The sequence below is a fragment of the Lissotriton vulgaris genome, chromosome 12 (assembly GCF_964263255.1).
Source record: "Lissotriton vulgaris chromosome 12, aLisVul1.2, whole genome shotgun sequence".
Taxonomy (NCBI): Eukaryota; Metazoa; Chordata; class Amphibia; order Caudata; family Salamandridae; genus Lissotriton; species Lissotriton vulgaris.
The window spans coordinates 653,966,233-653,985,631 of NC_141700.1; the positions used below are offsets into that span (position 1 = coordinate 653,966,233).

The following is a 19,399-nucleotide window of genomic DNA, read 5'->3' on the forward strand; positions in this document are numbered from 1 at the left end:
TTTATTCCTGGCTTACCCACTTGACCAAACTGTAGGCAAAGAACTTTTTCCTGAGGCCTCAGATTCACTCTTGATGGAAATATGAAAGCAATTACACACATGGTAAATGGGAGTACAAAATGTGCTATCTCACAGCTGAATGCTTGCATAGCAGGGTCAGAGATAAATGCCAGCGTATTCATATTTTGTTCTGGGTCTTTTGACCATGTGCAGGGGATCAAGAACAAGCTTCGTTATGTATTACAATTTAAATAACTGTGATTACTGTGTAGCTCTGCAGTCTAGTTAAATCGCACAACTTTCTGTAAACTCAGGACGGATCCCTACAGGCAATGCTTCCAACGCCCACCTGCTTTACCAGTGACAACATCACTGCATAAAGTATGCAGTCTCAGAAGGATGCTGGTTTAGAGAAGAAGATCACTGCCACATGTTGAAAAGCTTGGTAAGTGGGCATCTTGCCACCTCTAGTGGTGCAGTCTTTGGCAGGGGTTCAGTAGACAGTGGGTAGAGGCAGATGAAAATAACTCTGGCACTCTGAAGAAAGTAACACGATAAGCTTTTGTTCTTCTTTCAGTGGGATCCACAACATAAGGTGGTGGGTCGGATGAAAGGCGCCCCACTGCAAGGAAGGGCCCAAGATTTCAGGAGGATGTGGCTTTTCTGGCACTATATCTACATTTCTTGGCAGCAATGAACCTTTTGAAGACAAACACATTTCATGGTGGTAATTAGGGTTAAGAAGAAAATACACTGAACGTCTCTCTTGAGAAGGGCATGGCTCTAAACAATACACAAAATTTCTAGGTAAGAAGAAAAGCCTTCTATGGGCTGTGCTGCAAGTGATTATTAATACATTATTCTAACCTTGAGGGTTTATTCCAATTTTGTTCTCAATAGTTTTGTCACATGGTATCACTTTTTAGGGTTTAATACTTATATGGTACTAACAATGCTCTATATATTTATACATTTTCTTCGAACCCACTCTTTAGGTCTGGCTGTAGCTACCAGTCAAGATTTACTATCGTAACACACACAGAAAATTAGCTATTGAACGGTCCCTTTCAGCCTTTGGGCTTTTTTGAGCGAGTCTTTTTCAGGCACCATGCACAGCCCATCAAGTTTTGGATCAGCCTACACCATCTCACCGATGGTGAAGTAGTCCTTTTTATTCATTTGTATTATTTTGTTTTAGCTTTGCTAGCATTATTTGTTTACTTTCAGTAAGCACAAGAGATGCAGGCGGCACCTAAATTACTCTAACGGCTCCCGCTTGCTGGCATGGCTGCTCACTTTACTGGGAGCATAAGATTATATAGAGCAGCTGTGCACTCTTCCTCAGGCCGGCTCTGTCGAAGCACAAGAGGGGTTTAGGGGGCAGCAGACCACCGGGAGGTCTGCCCCCGGGCAGATTAGAAAGATGGTGCAGTCCATCGACTGCCATTTTGTATTGGGCTACATACGCCCTCCCTCCTTTTTCTGGGGGGCGGGGCATGGAAATGTTTGCCAGGAGTTGGCAGAAGTTTAATTAGCGTTGCCAGTTGGTGAACCATGTACAAGGGGAGGGTAGGCAGGGAGTTCAAGGTTCAGTTTAGGACATTTGATTACTTACAGGTTCATACAGGCAGTCTTAGGATGTAGGGTTAATAGAAAGTTGGTAACGTTGAAATGCACTACATTTAAATGAGTTAGCTGCTGGGTGTGTGTGTGGGTGGGGGGGGCATAGTGGTGGGGAGTGGTGACATTGGTTAGTTCACTTGATGTATAACAATATTTTCGTTTTGCAAGCGAATTGCCTGGAAATTTTGTAATTTCACTTGTTTCAATAAAGCGGCCTATTTCATACAATTTAAGAGGTCAGTTTTATGTGCTGCACCCCTCCCTCCCAATAACTCGTCTCAAAGCAGCAAATCAGATGCTTCGACATACCTGCCATCTCATTCAGGGACTCTGCAGAGTGCTAAACAAAGAACTGCTCATTTCTCCTTTACAGCGCCCAGAGGTGAGGAAAACAACTCCTACCATTTCCATTCCTGCTGCTGATAGGGTTTTCTTTACTACTGGAGATCGCCCAACAGCGAGGAAGCACAAGCCCGACCATCTCCCTTCCTACGCAGCCTGGTCACTTGTTTCTACACCAAATCACCCTGCTTCGATCAAAAAGCAGCTACAACCGTCACTATTAATGTTACAACCAGGCTGCTCGTTTCACACCCCTTTAAAAGTCTGAATGCACAGGAAAAGATTCAGAACTGACCACTTAAGCTAAGGCAGTACAGTGCTGACAGAGGCTTACTGTATTTACATTTATTCAGGTGTTCAAGGATTTCAATATGGCCGCCTCATTTAATGGACTCTGACCCTTTAATCGTCCTTTGTTTGTCAATGGGCGGTGGGTTATGTGGCAGAAGCTGGACCAGCTATTCTCAGATTACCTGATTTGAGGCAATAATTTAATCTATGATTGGTTGTTTTCTATCAAGAAAGTTAAATAGAGGCAGTTGAACAGAAAGAAAAGTCCCTAAGTGGAAGCAGACAAGTCCTAGGGATTATCTCCAGAGCCCACAAAGTACCTACACATATAGGTATATACTAAAGTATATACAATAGGTCTTGAATACTCGACCTAAAAATGACTTTTGCGCTTTACTGGTGCAGACAGAATGATTGACGGGTGAGTATCTGATCGGAGCTGCCTGGCTTTTAAGGGTAATGGCTCGATCAGAGGTAGTTATGATGGACCCGGATTGCTTTTTGCGGGGCACTTAAAACAGCGATTCTTAACCTTCTGGCTTGAGTGGACCCCAAGTGAATCACTACTGGAAGCCTGGGGCCCAAGCATTAAGCAACTTTTACGGTTTGAACATTAATGCCCTACACAAAATACTTCAGAAAAGGGGGTGGTGATGAACAGAGTGTCTGAATTAAGCAGACCACTCTTACCCAGTCCAAGGATCAGGGCTTGATCCAGCACCGTTTTTTAGCTCACTGCACCATCCCACCTCAGAACCTGGCTACATGCAAATTAGTCTGTTCCTGTCCCAGTGCATGATGGGAACAGGGCAAACCAAACTACCAAGCCAATTATTATACTGGGAAGGAAACAAGCTTCCGGGGACCGGTTTCTGGCATTTCAGCCGTCGTCGGCCCGGCTTGCTTGAATCCTGATGGTGCAATGAGCAAGGGACTCACACCTGAGTATACCCTTCCACGCTTATGGTGGACAAAATGATTCAGAAAAGGGGGTGGTGATGAACAGAGTATCTGAATTAAGCAGACCACTCTTACCCAGTCCAAAGATCAGGGCTTGATCCATCACCGTTTTTTAGCTCACTGCACCATCCCAGCTCAGAACCTGGCTACATGCAAATTAGTCTGTTCCTGTCCCAGTGCATGATGGGAACAGGGCAAACCAAACTACCAAGCCAATTCTTATACTGGAAAGGAAACAAGCTTCCGGGGACCGGTTTCTGGCATTTCAGCCGTCGTCGGCCCGGCTTGCTTGAATCCTGATGGTGCAATGAGCAAGGGACTCACATCCGAGTATACCCTTCCACGCTTATGGTGGACAAAATTATTCAGAAAAGGGGGTGGTGATGAACACACAAAATACAGCATCAGCCTAAATCAAACAAATACGCAAGCTACAATGTATTTAATTCACACACACAAAAAACTAAATATAATTTTTCATGGGAAGTTGGAGCTTTCAATATTAGGCTTCAAAAAAGACAAAGCAATATTCCAGATTCTAGCATGCATCTTTTCCTTTTTTGCTTATAAGGCATGCAGTGCTTTTTTGAAGCCACCAATTATGGATTCTACTTTTTGTTTGATATTGTTTCGCCGCTCCGAAGAATCAAGTTATGGATTTCAGTCTAATTTGTAGCTTCCACTTTTAAATCCCTTCACATTTAAAAAGCGTATTAAAAAGTTTGCTATTGCTTTTTTCTGCTGTATATATACTTTTTAATCTGCTAAAACCAGGGCTTTAAGTGGGATGAAAAAACTGGGGGGGGGGGGGGGTCTCTCAAAGGGGCGCAGCTAGTGTAATTAAGGGCGTGGCTTAAAAGCACATAAACCAAAAATCTGTGCTTCTTAGCATAGTGTGCTACCTGACTTGTATTTTGCGGTTTCTGTCATTGCATCCAGATATATGATACAAGTTAGTAACATCATACAAACAACACGTCAGGACAATTGGCTTTGTCAATGGTTGTTAGTTGCATACGATAAATAATCACCCCCTATGGCTTGTATAAGATATTGAAAAAGCTTCCACTTAAAGCCCTGGTGACACCACGACAATGTTGCAGCTCCTGAGTTTCAAAAAGAGAAGGAAAATCCAGAGTTAAAATTACTCTTTTTAAAGGATTTGCCTTCCCACTACAACGCTCACCTCTAATGACATCATGCCGTAACTTCTCCACCAGTGAAAACTGAGCAGTGTGAGCACGCGCACATCCATGTGCCTGCTGTCACTGCAGTCCAGAAAAAAACGTACCGCCTGTGCCAGGGCACAAAACAGAGCCCGATAGAAACCCGTTTCGAGGCCCCCTTTAAAAAACTGCCGGTGCTCAGCACCGGAGAGAGACCCGGCCCATTTAAAGCCCAGGCTAAAACTACTTAATTTTCTAAACAGACGCAGTCCCTCTCAGTGGCAGTTGCAAACCCCATCTGTCTGCGAACCCCAGGTTAAGAACCACTGCCCCTAAAACATTCCTAAACATATAAAAAAAAGAATGCGAATGCACGTGGGTCCGTCAGGATAGGTTAGTCCATAAACGAAGCCACAACAAACGGTTCCACCACATCTGTAAAGATTATTTGAACCAACATAGCTTGAGCAAATACCAGCACCAGTTTGGTAGCATTAAGGTGCGACCTTAATATGCACTATTCAGTAAAGTGTTTTACAGAGATGTACAGTGAGGGGGAAGCCGGGAGCATCTCAACGGAGACAGATGCCCGATTTTCTAAACCAACATTAATTAATTATAAATGAGCAAGGCATCATTCACTGCTTGTATGTAGAAAACTACTCTTGTTGAGGGCAACATCATGCTTGCTGTGCCCCACTCATTTTCTTTTCTCTGTTAAGGAGTTTGGTATATGGCAGGCTGACTGGATGATGGGGACATGCCACTTACAAGTTCAAACAGCGGCAATCCAGTTTGCCTACTGCTTGCAGACTACATGGCACAGGGTTGGAAAGTACTTGTAAACAGCAAAGTTGGGTATGAGGCATTATTACACAGGAGAGTAATAGTGGAGGACGTAAACATCGTTTAAGCAAGCATTTGCAAAGCCAATCATTCTGCTTTAATGTGCTAAAGCATGTAAATAGAGGAATTTGGCAGAAATATGAGGAGCGGGTTAAGCCGGACCTTTCGGCTATGCCAATGCTTGCTTCCCCCCTCTCTCTGGCCTTTGCTTCTAATACCACACAAGAGTAGCCCCCAGATTCATCATAGTCATGTTTTGCGAGTCCTTAATAGCGATTATTAAGGAATCGCTATTAAAGACTCGCAAAACGGGATTCATGTAGAAATCGCAATATTTATTGCGATTCCTACAGCTTCCTTATTTGCGATTCGCTAATTGAGAATCGCAAATAAGGAAGGAAGGAAGCCTAAAGGCCCATAGGAATGAATGGGAAGTCATTCCTTATTTGCGATTAGCAAATAACGAATCGCAAATAAGGAAGCGATTTCAAGGGTGCCAGGGTGTCCAAAGGACACCCTGTAGCACCCCTGAAATGGTAATGTACACTGGTGTTGCACATACATGTCCAAAGGACATGTGTGTGTGTAACATACAACTTAGAAAAATGCACTAAAGTGCATTTTTCTAAGTTTTCGCTATTTACCACGAAGTTAGACTTCGCGGTAAATAGCGGCCCCAGATTGCGAATTCGTAATTTTTAAATGGTTCCATGAATTGCATTTAAGGAATCTCAAATTGAGATTCCTTAAATGCAATTCATCACAATTTAGTGATTTCTATATTTGCGATTTTTGCATTTGGGAGGATGAATCCCAAATGCAAAAATAGCGCTCGCAAAGGGCCAGATTCTCAGAATCTGGCCCTTTGCGAGACGAATTTCCTTTGATGAATCTGGCTGATAGGGAATAATCTTGCAATGGAGAAGAAGTTGGTACTGCTCTGAAGGACAAAATGTTTCCAGTGTGAATCAGAGAGACTGACTGCGATCTCCATACACAATACCTTACTGATTCATGGGCGCCACTGAACTGCTCTGTTGTCATCTGCTCTTTAGTGTCACTGTCTTGCCTTATATGTTTTAATGAGGGGGGGGGGGGTTATTATATTTTCTTTACGTTTGATTAAAAGTGGAAAAAACTGAAGAAAACATATAAGGAGCTTGTTATAATTTTTCATGACTCGTAAATGTAGATTATTGCATATTCTATAGAATGCATTCACGTTAATAGTTTTTTTTATGTTTATTGAACTTTACAACACAACATCAAGATTGCATAGACACGACTTTCGATATAAAGCAATGGGTTACAGCCACCAAGACATCTCATGGGCTTACACATTCGGAGTATCACTGTCTACCTCGTCAGGACTCCCCCACCCACCGTTCGTTGCAAGAATGTTAACACCCCCGACTCTGGGCGGACTGCAAACATTTCCCCTGAATGAATTCCACCTGCCCCATTTCGGAGGGCCCCCTCAATTCTTATAGACTTCCACTTCTGCGACCTCACGTTAATAGTTTTAAATATGTCTGTATGCATGTCTTCAACTAATATTTTTCCTACAGTATTTTTTTATTTAAACACATTTTAATAGCTTGTTTTTAATTCAAGACGAATAATATTTTTCAAATATTGCAATTGTGTCCTGCTCGTGTACTAATTGGCATATTGTGTTTCTCTGGGATTTAATTCGAACTCGGTTTTCACCAAGTCCAAGGCGGGTGAAGCAGTGCGAGTGGTTTATTAAAGGAGTCAAACGAAAACAGGGCAGAGGAAAAAAAACACACACGCCTAAATCTTGCCCCTTGACCTCGGTAGTAATAACAACAATCAGCTGCGGGTCAGGCATGAAATGACCAGGTATGCACCCCTAGATTTAGATCAATCCCACCGAGAGACTATTATGATATTAAATGCCAGTCACATCAGCAATTGCTGCCTACACACAATTATGCTTAAAAGAGGGCCAAAAGGTGGACAAATATTGTACATTCTACATTACTATTACACTGACAAATGGCGAAAACCTGCCTAAGTAATGAGGTTAATGCGTTTCACTCATCTCGGCTTAAGAAGTCTAACTAGAAAGAGGGGGCGCCCAGAAGACAAACACTGAAGGCTCCGCCTGGCGTTTCAGCCGGGCCTGGATTAATGATGGCTCCCATGCACGTGAGAAGTATGGCCACGTGATTCCCATCTCGGCAGTCCTAATAAGGTTCTCATTAAAAACTATTTAGCCATTAGGACCTGGTTCAGAAGCGGGTCACTGCGAGGATTCTGAAAGATGGATTATGCTTCATGTCGACAAGAATGAGTGTAATTCCTCATCGTCCTGCTGCTAGGAGGCTACTGTGCCTCCTGTACCGACCACCTGGAAGTAAAACATACACAAATGTGCCACTGTCCTTCTCAGATCACTGCTATTACAACACGCATTTACAATGCAATAGGTCTCGCAGTAGGAAAGTTTGAGCTATTGGTATTGTAAATTACACATTTTTTATTTATGTGTTGGTTTTGAAAATAGCGATATTATTAGCTTTGTCATTTACAATGCCAATAGTTTTAACTTTCGCAAATGTGACACCTATAGCATTTGTAATGCAATATGTGTTGTATTTACGTGACTTAGAAGTATTGATATTACAAATAACAATGGCTTTTATTTGTTTTAAATAACTTATACTTAAATTAAAGCTATTGTAATTTATAATGGCAATAGCTTAAACTTTTGTAAATAATTTTTGTGAAGATTATGTTCAGTGTATTTTGTGACGAAAATCCAAGAACAGAAGTGAAATATTAACATTTTTTTGTGACATTTGTAATAAAGCTTGAAACATTGAGAGAACATATTTGAACCAGTTGTTGTTGAATGGTTGCACAGATTGATGCTGTGGCGTTCAGTGATGCTGTGGTAGTGCAAAGTGATGTTGTGGTGCCCCCGAGTGATGCTGTGGTGGTGCTGAGTGATGCTGTGGTGATTCGATAGATCGATAGAGTGAGGGCGATAGATAGAGGGATGAAGATAGATAGGGGGAGGGCGATAGATAGGGGGAGGACGATATATAGATAGAGTGATGGCGATAGAGTGAGTGCGATAGATAGAGTGAGGGCGATAGATAGATAGAGTGAGGGCGATAGATAGATAGATAGATAGATAGATAGATAGGAGTGAGGGCGATAGATAAGAGTGAGGGCGATAGACAGCCACGGCCCGTGGAGGGAGTTGCAGTGGGGCAGGGTGGCGGGGCGGGGGAGGGGCAGGGTGGGGGGAGATAAAAAACTGGCATATGGATATTTGGAGGTAAGTAAACAATTTAATTAACAAAACGAATTTCGTAGCGTGCACTGCATCGCATGCGATGAAGGGCACACTACGAAATAAATGTGTGTTGTTAATTGGGCACGCTACGAAATTCGTTTTGTTAATTAAATTGTTTACTTACCTCCAAATATCCATATGCCGGTTTTTAATCACCCCCCACCCTGCCACTCCCCCGCCCCGCCTCCCTGCCCCACCGCAAATCCCTCCACGGGCCTTGGCTGGCGATAGATAGAGTGAGGGTGACAGATAGAGTGAGGGCGATAGCTAGATAGAGTGAGGGCGATAGCTAGATAGAGTGAGGGCGATATATAGATAGAGTGAGGAGGCCTCGTGGTGGACGTGGTTGTGCCAGTGGTGGTGGAAGTGGTGGATGTGGTGGTGGTGGACGTGGTGGTGGTGGAGGTGGGTGTGGTGGTGGTGGACGTGGTGGTGGTGGTGGTCGTGGTGGTGGTGGTGGACATGGTGGTGGTGGACGTAGTGGTGGTGGATGTAGTGGTGGTTGAAGTGGTGGGTGTGGAGGTGGGTGTGGTGGTAGATGTGGTGGTGGACATGGTGGTGGACGCGGTGGTGCTGCCACAGCAGAGTGAATAACCATCCCCTCAGTGCCAGAGCAGAGTGAATAACCATCCCCTCACTTCCACAGAAGAGTGAATAACCATCCCCTCACTGCCAGAGCAGGGTGAATAACTATCCCCTCAGTGCCAGAGCAGAGTGAATAAAAATCCCCTCACTGGCATAGCAGAATGAATAACCATCCCCTCAGTGCCACAGCAGAGTGAATAACCATCCCCTCAGTGCCACAGCAGAGTGAATAACCATCCCCTCAGTGCCACAACAGAGTGAATAACCATCCCCTTAGTGCCAGAGCAGAGTGAATAACCATCCCCTCAGTGCCAGAGCAGAGTGAATTACCATCCCCTTACTGCCACAGCAGAGTGAATAACCATCCCCTCACTGCCACACCGGAGTGAAAAATCATCCCCTCACGGGCATAGCAGAGTGAGTAACCATCCCCTCATTGCCACAGCAGAGTGAATAATCATCCCCTCAGTGCCAGAGCAGACTAAGGTTTTCCACACTCGCCCCTGCACTACCTCCAGGTAGTCCAAGAACAGCAAATTCATCAAGGCTCTACTAATTGATACAGCCTCCCCACTCAAGAGGCCCCTCAGGAACCACTTCAGAGACCGCGCCCTGGACCCTGACCGGGTCCACTTCCTTGACCAAATAAGATTTCAGATTGCTCACTATTAGTCCTGAAGATGATCTTAAGTTTATAAGATCGAAACGCCGCTGACCCTTACAACAGGAAATCCTTCCATTGTTTACATTTACATGGAGTTCCATCTGTCTTGTTGTCAATGGGATGTTATGTCTTTTAATCCACTATCACCTTGTCACATCACGCTCACTTTTTACTTTTGTGAGCACCTAAATATTACTTAGAGTACTAAGTTTTACTTGTGTAAAATAAACTGTCTATTTCACACGAAATATGTTCCCCTACTTCCGTGGTCCCAGCATGATTAATGATCAAGTTTAATTGAGATTCCTAGTGCCCCAGTTGGGGTTCACACTTTTTGCTCCGGATCCTTTGTGGCCACCACTTGAACCACTGTCTTTCCTAAAATGAAAAAGAAATATGAAATAAGACAAAAGCAGGGAATGGCTTGGTCTTGTATAAACATGGGATCCATGAAATGCACTGCTCTCTGGCAGACAAACATGCACTTAAGGAGAATCCTTCTGGGCACTGGTGGTCAGTGAAGCCGAGCGAGATGGATCCATGTGTGGTCACATTGTATCAGGTCTAAAATAAAAAGAATTTGGACATAATGTATTTTGCCCATCCAGGAAGAAGGTATTTCCATAGTCCAGTTGAGGGAACAAAATTGTGGCTTGGATAACCATTTTGGGGTGATCCAGTGAAAACAGGAAAAATATTTTTCTCAAAGACTTGAGCCAAAACCGACACAACTGGGGTCAATTTTAACACCTGTGGCTACAAGCACAAATGTATCAACAACAAAACCAGCATAGTGGGTAGACATGGAGGAAACTGAGGTAGTACCCAGAGGGCTTTGCCACCTTGAGTCAAATCAGGGATCAGAGGGTTTTTCCCTACTACATGGACCTCAGTTTCATTTGTGTTGAAATTCAAGGCACTATTAGTCAAGCAATTAAAAAGGGCACTCAGAAAGTTTTGAAACTTTGCTTCGTGGTCAGACAGTTGGGCATAAAGGCGGCTGATGAGTTGCACACCATCCGCATGAGAACAGAATACGAAGCAGAACATGTGACTGTGCTGTGCCAATGGGGTAACAGATAAAAAGAGAGTGAGACTCTGGAAAGATCCCTGAGGTAAACCCCATTAGAGCTTTTTGGTTTCAGAAGAAAAATAGAAATGGTAAGAGCCTGGCAAAAATCATGCAAAGAAGCTTTTAGCCATTGTAAAGCGGGGGCTTCCACAGTAATTTTTCAGGCAAGATATTATGAGACAATGGACTGAAAACAACAGAGAGGCCAAAAAAATAAGAACCGTTCCTGCTGCTGTCAAGTGGCACATGGACGACTTTGAAGAAACTATTGTTAGTCTGAAAACCCACCAGTGCTAGATCTCCAAGAACATGATCTTCAAAAAACTGATGGCTCATTGTTCACAGTTCCAGCAAAAATCTTTAAGTAACAAGGATCAGACAGACTGGGTGAACGGTTGCCCAAACACCAAATGTCTATAAAAAGGTGAGTTAGTACAAGCGCTATCATCTGTGAGACTAATCTGGGATTTTGATCAGAAAAAGTGTGACTGGGAGAGATGGAACTGCGAAAGATGAACCTCATGTCCTTGTTATACACAGTAGAGATGAGAAAGTAGGATTTCTGAGTTATTGAGTTATCTGATTGATGGAGACAAGAGCCTCACAAGTACATCCATAAGAAATGGAGAAAAGAAATGTGCTATCTATCTTGTCCTCAAAGAGGTCTGGCAGATTTTGACATAAGGACAAAGAGACAGGGCTGGCATTTTTCCTGCGAGCTTGGGAAATAGAGTTCAGAAATATTTGACAATATTTGTTTTTAATACTGGTAACTGCACCATCCTCTTGCTACCTCATCTTCACACCCAGGCAGCCTTGGCCTTTATTTTGATGGGATTCGACAAATATAATATTCTCTGTCAAGGTCTGGCCAAATCCTCCTTAGCAAAGCTGCACAGCATATAAAATGTTGCAGTTCAGAGAGCAAGTAACGTCTGAAAATTTGACTGACCATGCCAAACAGGCCACCCCTCCACTCCACTGACTTCTGCTCAAGAAGAGACCCGTCTTCAAAGCACTATGCCTATTGCACAGGTCTTATATAAATCAGAGAAGGCTCCACTTTGTGAAAGTTTTAGCTGTAACACACCTGTGAGAAAGATGTGGCCAAACGTACAGCTTTCTTTCCTTGGCACCCTATTTAAAAACAATTTCGGCTAGTTGGCTGCTCTCTTCATCTGCTTGGCTTTTAGCTTTGGAATAGTATTCCCTTACACATCAAAAGCATTCACTCGCACCTTGAGTTTTGAAAGGCCTCAAAAAATTCTCTCTTCTGGTAGACCCACTTTCTTCTCTTGTTGGTTTTACTGATTGCTATGTGTTTTTTGTTCTTTTGTTCGATACTGTCAAGTTGCCCAAGTTGGCGCGCGTGTGTTTTACAAAATAAATCAAATCAATGCACTTACAAAAAAACAAATCCAAATTGCTAGCAGCCTGTTTTATAATGGTGTGGAGCAACCAGATACTCTGTTTTGGTATGACAATCAGAATTCCTAAACCGTAGATATCTTATGATTTATTTTTTATTGCACCTCCAGCGTAAACCAAGGAGGAGGCCCAGCCCAAGTATGTCTTTGAGATGTGTTCTTCAAAGTGCTAGCTCATCTAGTTTGGTTGGTGACCTGTTAAGTAAATACACACAGGTGCACAAAATAGCACCCAAATTGAGCATTTTCTATTGAAGCAGTACAGAGAAGTTGGATAAAGTACCTTTTGTCCAAGCAAGTATAAGGTGAACACTGAAGAACGGGAGATAGAATTATTAATGCCACAAAGTTCACCACCACAAAGGATAAAGCCTGCACGGAGAAAGAGGAGGAGGAAGAGGAAGAGGAGGAAGAAGAGGAGGAGGAGGAAGAAGAAGAAGAGGAAGAGGAGGAGGAGGAAGAAGAAGAAGAAGAGGAAGAGGAGGAAGAGGAGGAAAAGGAGGAAGAAGAGGGAAAGGAAGAGGAAGTGGAGAAGGAGGATGCACTGTTTAATATCAAAAATAGCTTAAGAACCCACAAATTCCATTATTTGCAGATGTGCAGGCGTATCAGCCTCAAAGGTTAAAATCTCCAGGAACCAGTACTTTGAAAGTCTGCAGTACCAGATCGGGCACTAATTCAGCAAGCACAGAATCAAAGCCTGGGGCGGGGCTAGGCGAGTGGTAAACTATTACCCAGGTGATAGTCGCCTGTGTGGGCATGCTAAAACGTCAGCGAATTCAAAAGGAGGGAGACTTATATGGGAAAGAAGTTTCTCTGCAAATTTAAGCCGCACCTCGTCCTGTTTTGCTGTCACCGTGGAAAGAAGTGATACTATAACCTAAGGGAGGGCAGCTGCTGTATGTGGCTTCCTGAACCAAGTTCCTGCATCCAGGAAGAGGTCCAGCTCATGTTCCAATACAACATCATGAGCCAAGTATTTCTTCTTTGTGGGGGAGTGGTGTGGAGCCACATACATTACATGAATATACTGCATTGGCGATACCACAATGCAGTGGCGAGGAAGGGAGGAGGAGATGACATCTTGAAGGTGGAACAACTTCTGAGGGAGATAGGGTGCGAAATAATTGTCTGCAGCAGAAATAAGATAGTAGGTGGATTTCCCATCTATCCTCGATTTGTCAACTTGGAGAATCGCCCTGAGGACATATTCCACTCCATGCTACAAGCCAATGCTGTGCAGAACAGCATCTGTCTTGCTACCACAGGTGGCAGTAGGCGGAAGAGGAATACATGAAAGACATGCAATAATACATTTCAGGTCATCAACTCTATGATTCACAAATACATTAGCACTCATTGCTGTTCTCCTGAACAAAGAATGTCTCTATAATGGTAATAATAACAGAGAAGAGGCCTAACAAGTTGTAAAAAAAATGAGATGCAGTGACTTTGTCAGCTAGTGCCACAGCATCCCTTAATATATCTTCAGCATGGTTAGTAGGCTACAATGTTACAATGTATTTACAGTAAATTCCCATAAAATACGATTTGTTTACCGGTTGCATTTACGTATTTGATACATGTCTGTTGGTAAAAGTCCAACAGGTACAGTGTTCTAAATGCAATATTAAAATCAGCCATTTGGTGGCAAAAAATAGCAAGAAATTGTATGAAGACCACATTCTTTTCAATTAAGCCAGCGTATCTTAAGGGTAAAGTTAAAGGGGACCACATAGAAAAACGCCAAACCCTTGCCCACTCCCATGCCCTCAGTGGGGTTTTATAAAGTGAGTAGATAAGATGGACTCCTCGTAGCCATGGTCAATCTCGCAGCTATGTCTAGCCTTGGACCCAGATTAGAGGTCACTGTCCGATTCTGTCATTGGAAGACCTGATGGCATGGCACGAAAGAAGGGGTCTTCCTAAATCAAGTTCATTCGGCTTGTGAAAGAATAAAGCAGCATCCTTGGTTTGTAGAGATGTGTTTCCTGTTAGCTTTGGTGGTAAACTTGTTCTTCCCAGAATTTAACAAATTCGAAGGAGAGTGACAGAGCCAAGGACGAGCTTGGGCTTATTTTATTAGAGGTTTTTCTTTGGATCGCAGCACAAACACCAGAAATACTCACCTTTTTCATACATTAACTTTATTAAGGGATTCAAACATCTTAGTGGTAGCAATCAAGCATTACCGCATAACGCGTTGACCAGTTACTTAAATTAACAAAAAATCTTGCAAAAGAAGCTCCTTCTGCATAATCAATATTTCAAAGGAACTGAAATCTATAGCAGCAGTGCTGAATAAAAGAGAAGAGGCAGAACAAAACACAGGGACAACGACCAAAGAAGAAATTGTGAATGCTTCAAAGTAAAGGTATATATTTTGTCTTTTAAATGATGCAATGGGACAAAACGCATATTTATTTTAAAAAAGGAAGATCACGAAACCTTAGCAGAAACCTCATTTGAAAAACGTAACTGGCCCACAGAAAAGGCATTTAGGGCGGGCCAGTGCACAAAAATAGAGGAAACAAACATGGATGAGTAGGTCGGCGAAATTAATGCCCTTGAGCTCGGAAATAGTATTTGAAAAACTGGGCCCTCTGATGCTTTTGGAGATGAGGCAGACAATTCCACCGAGTCTATTCCAAATAGTTCTCTGGGATTCTGAAGTTAAACATTGATGATGGTCACACATATGTCAATAGATGCCACGAGTCAAAATCAAGAGTGCAAAGGTTGATCTAGAGGAATAAGGCGAGGCCCAATCTGTTTCTTGAGGTGACAGTTCTGTGACAATGAAAGGGTGTTAGAAAAGGGATTTTGGCAGGCGTGGGCATGTGCCAAAGCCAGGCAGAAACCAGCACTCTAGTCAAGATAATGGAGTTACACTCCTAAAATAACCCCTGCTCACCCCCTTCATAGCTTGGCACGCGCAGTCAGGCTTATGTTAGAGGCAGTGTGTAAAGCATTTGCACATAACCAACAGTAATACAGTGTAAGCACTACAAAAGGACACCACCCTAGTTTAGAAAAATATCCATTATTTTTATATACTTAATACAAGACCAAAAACGATAAAAATCCACAATTATCAAAATACGCTTTAAAAACAGTTCCTTGGTGTCGATAGCTCCGTCCAGGGCTATCACGACATCGTGAGCAAACAAATCCAAACAGTTCTGGCTGACTGCGGCATCGCTGGACAGCTACAGTGTCGGGAAGACCCGCAAACAGTAACTTTTTATAAATGTAGGGCATCGGCGACCTCTCGCTGAGCTTCCGAAAACACGGCGCCCGCAGGCGTCGGTTCCGGAGGTCGGTGCAGGAGTCGTCGGGGCCCTCGAAGTCACACGCGTTGCAGGTCGATCTCCTCTCTGTTGGAGTCAGGAGCGGTGGCGTTGGCAAGCGTTGTGTGCGGCGGTGCGAAGTGCAGCAGTGGAGTGCCCTCAGGTCACGGTGCGAGCAGTAGCTCGGTGGATGGGTCAGATGGCTTAGCCGGTGAGACCAGGGTCCCGGTGCAAGATGAAGGCGGTGCTCGTCATGGTGCTGGCAGGTCACGGTGCAAGAAGCGGCGTCGTTGTTGCTGAAGCGCTGTCGTCGACTGACGAACTGGAGTCGATAGCGCCGGTAGGTCAAGGCTGCGGTGCGGGATGAGGGCGGTCCGTCATGTAACTTAAGGAGCGGTGCCCACGAACCACGGTGCAAGCAGCCGCGTAGATTTCGGCGTGGAGCAGCTTTGTCGGGGATACCAAGGCGTCATCGTGAAGTGAGGTGGTGCGGAGTGCGGTGCCCACAGGTCGCGGTGCGAGCAACGGCTCGTGGCGGCGTCAGCAGGTGTCGCGGGTGAGACTAGGGTCGCGGTAAGGCACTGCGGGGGTGCACTCTGCAGTGCCAAGGCAGTGTCGTGAAGCGAGGCGGTGTGGAGTATGGTGCTCACAAGTCGCAGTGCGAGCAGCAGCTTGGTGGCGGCGTCAGCAGACATCGTCGGTGAGACCAGGGTCGTGGTGCCTTCTGTGGTGCCTTCAGGACACGGAGTCGGCAGCGGCGCCGTAGACGTTGTCAGGTTGCTTTTCTTCTGTCGCAGCACAAAACACACAGTCCCCAGTGATGAGGGCAGAAGAGCTTGAAGTATTTGCTGTTCCTGAGACTTCTTGAACCGGGGGCAAACTCTACCTCAAGCCCTTGGAGAAACTCACAAAAGTAAATTGCAGAAAGTTCAGTCCAGTCCTTTCACTGGCCCAAGACAGAAGCAGTCACTGCAGGCCAACACAGCAAAGCACACAGCAAAGTGGTAGTCCCTCCTCACAGCTTCTCCAGCTCTTCTTCTTGGCAGTCTTCTTGGTTCAAAATAGTTCTGAAGTTCAGGGGTCTGGGCCCCAGTATTTGTATCTATAAATCCTTTGATCCTCTAGGCAGAGGGTCTCTGTGCCCAGCCAGATACAGTTATGCCTTCTCTGGTGTGATTTCCCGGCAGGAGGTGGAGACAGCATTGTCAGAGGCAGACCAGGCTCTTTGAGGTGAAGGAAATCTCCTCCCTCATCCCCCTTCGCAGCCCAGGTCTATTCAGCCCTTTCCTGATCTACCTAGACTATCAGGAGCCACCCTTGCTTCATAGCCATCCGTCATCCAAACCCCAGACAGGCAATCCACATTCCAGCAGAGGCACATGGGATGACTGAGCAAGAAAATACCTACTTCCTAAAAGTGGTATTTTCAAACAGAATGTAAAAATCACCTTTACCAAAAGATGCATCGTTAGATTCTGAGTTCAGGTATATTAAATGTTATTTTCCCACCTAGTTCCCAGGGCAGTTATGTTTATAATATGTTATAAACAAACTTCCCGTTCTGTCCTATGTGGAACAGGCAGCCTTGCAATAGTGAAAAACGAAATGGGCTGTAATTCACTATCAGGACATGTCACACACACCAGGGCATGTCCTACCTTTCACATGCAATGCACCCTGCCGACAGGGGTACTTTGGGCCTACTGTAGGGGTGCCTGACATGTAAGAAAAGGGAAGGTTAGGGGCCGGCCCGTGTGTGCACAGGCCAAGTCAACATGACAGTTACAAATGGAGCACAGACTCTGCAATGGCAGGTCTTAGGTACCTTTTTCGGGCTACTCAAGGTGGTGGCACAATCTGTGCTGCTGGCCCATGAGTAGCATTTGATTCACAGGCCGTGGCACACTCAGTGCACTTTACTAGGGTCTAACAAGTAAATCAAATCCCCATTTATGGAAACACCAATCCCTAGCACAATTTACACAGAGAGCATATGCACTTTAGCACTGATTAGCAGTGGTAAAGTGCCCAGAGTCCTAAAATCAACAAAAACAAGTCAGGACAAAATAGGAGGATGAAGCAAAAAGTTTGGGGATAACCCTGCAAAAAGGGCCATTTCCAACAAAGGGGTTTTCAAGACACCAAAAAAAAGAGAACGTTTGGAATCTGAAGACAGCAAGATACTCATATTTCCTGGTATGAATGAGAAGGGAGAAAAGCCTTTTGAATGTAGGGAGGAAGCACTTTATAGCTAAAGGGATATAGCAGGCCTGCTTCAGCCAACAACATTGTGACGTGGAAGAAAAGAAAATGCACTTGTTTGGGGAGGCACAAAAGGATTTGAGTGCTCTTCGGAACAGTGAAAATACCCCAGTCTAAATAGGAAAACACTATCAGAAATTGTGTCTGTTGTTGCAGTTTTATAACAACTAAGCCCTGATCTTCAAGACTAGTTAAGAAAACAGTCGTAGGGTTCCAAGATAATGTGGAAATAGTGCTCTGTAATTTGGAATATGACATAGGAACACCAGGCCATAACTGCATATTGCTTGGATTGTTTTGTCTGCTACTGAACTGTGGCCTTGACCTTTGTAACCATGTGTTTTGAGGAGTGCTCCTAGTGAGGACACAAAGAAACTTACAATGTCAGGATTCCATCAGACTTTATTAGTGCCTCCCTTGGAATGGGCAGTGCTCACTCAAACTTTGGTAAAACAAACAAACTACCTCCGCTCCTCTAGCCTAGCCTTACTAACTACGCCCCGGTTTAAAAAGAAGCGGGCAGGGGGGCAGAAGTTTGCCGTACTTGCACCCACCTTTTGGAATGACCTCCCCCTACCTTTAAGACTCTCTTCCTCCTACATGGAGTTTCGGAGGTCACTAAAAACGTTATTATTCCAGCAGGCCTTTGGCACCTAGCTCTCCTATTTATCCTCACCCAGGGACCTCACCAGCGCCATGAAACTGACTTACGTGCGCTCTACAAGTTTTTTTAAATTCAAATAAATTCAAATGACCTGGAGTGAAAAGTGGACAACAGGGTTGAGAATTCGATTAGCTGCAAGTACTTGGAGAAAAAAAAAACTTATCCCTAGCATCGCCCAGTATGAGAAACAGACAGGATACAAATATAGTAACAACAGATAAATATCAGAAACACACACAGTTTAATTTTTTTAATTGCGACAAACATGACATTTAACGTCCCCTCTATGGCACACAGTAACAAATATCTCAGACTAAATCCTGCTCAAACCTGCTCAGTCCACCTCTGTAGAAAGAACCCCGCTCCGAGCCAAAGAACACATTTCTTATAGCCCAAATCAGAGTTGGATGATGATGGGAAACCCTTAGATTTCTGGAGCTACTGCGAAATCTGGGGTGGAATCCAGTGTGGACTCTCATTCAATATGCTATCTATTTCTATGAACGCTAAATTACCACTAAGAGAATCTGTACCACATTTAGCAGTCTCTCCAGAAAGCGGACAATTTCCCATTTTCACTCAAATGCAAATTAGGCCTTTAGAATCGATCAAGCACAAAATTACCATATTAATGTCAGTAGATGTGTCAATGTAAATGAAGGTCTCAGCTCAAGCCTAAAGCTCAACTAGCAATGCAGATGAAATTAGAAAAAACAAAATCGCACTTCCTTAGGAGACTGGTGCAAAAGGAACCAACTTCTGTAGAGTCAACATCTATGCAGAAGTCATTCAAAACAGCTTATATGGTCTTGGTTTGGTAGGTCTAAACAATCGTTGCATACAGCTAAAAATGATATGCCAGAAAAAGTCTACAGCTTC

At 44.1% G+C, this 19,399-nt stretch overlaps 1 protein-coding gene across 2 annotated transcripts in view; it reads right to left on the minus strand.

Moving 5' to 3' along the window:
* The window catches only part of BANP (BTG3 associated nuclear protein), a 990,655-nt gene that overhangs the window by 772,402 nt on the left and 198,854 nt on the right, over window positions 1-19,399 (minus strand). The window lies entirely within an intron of this gene.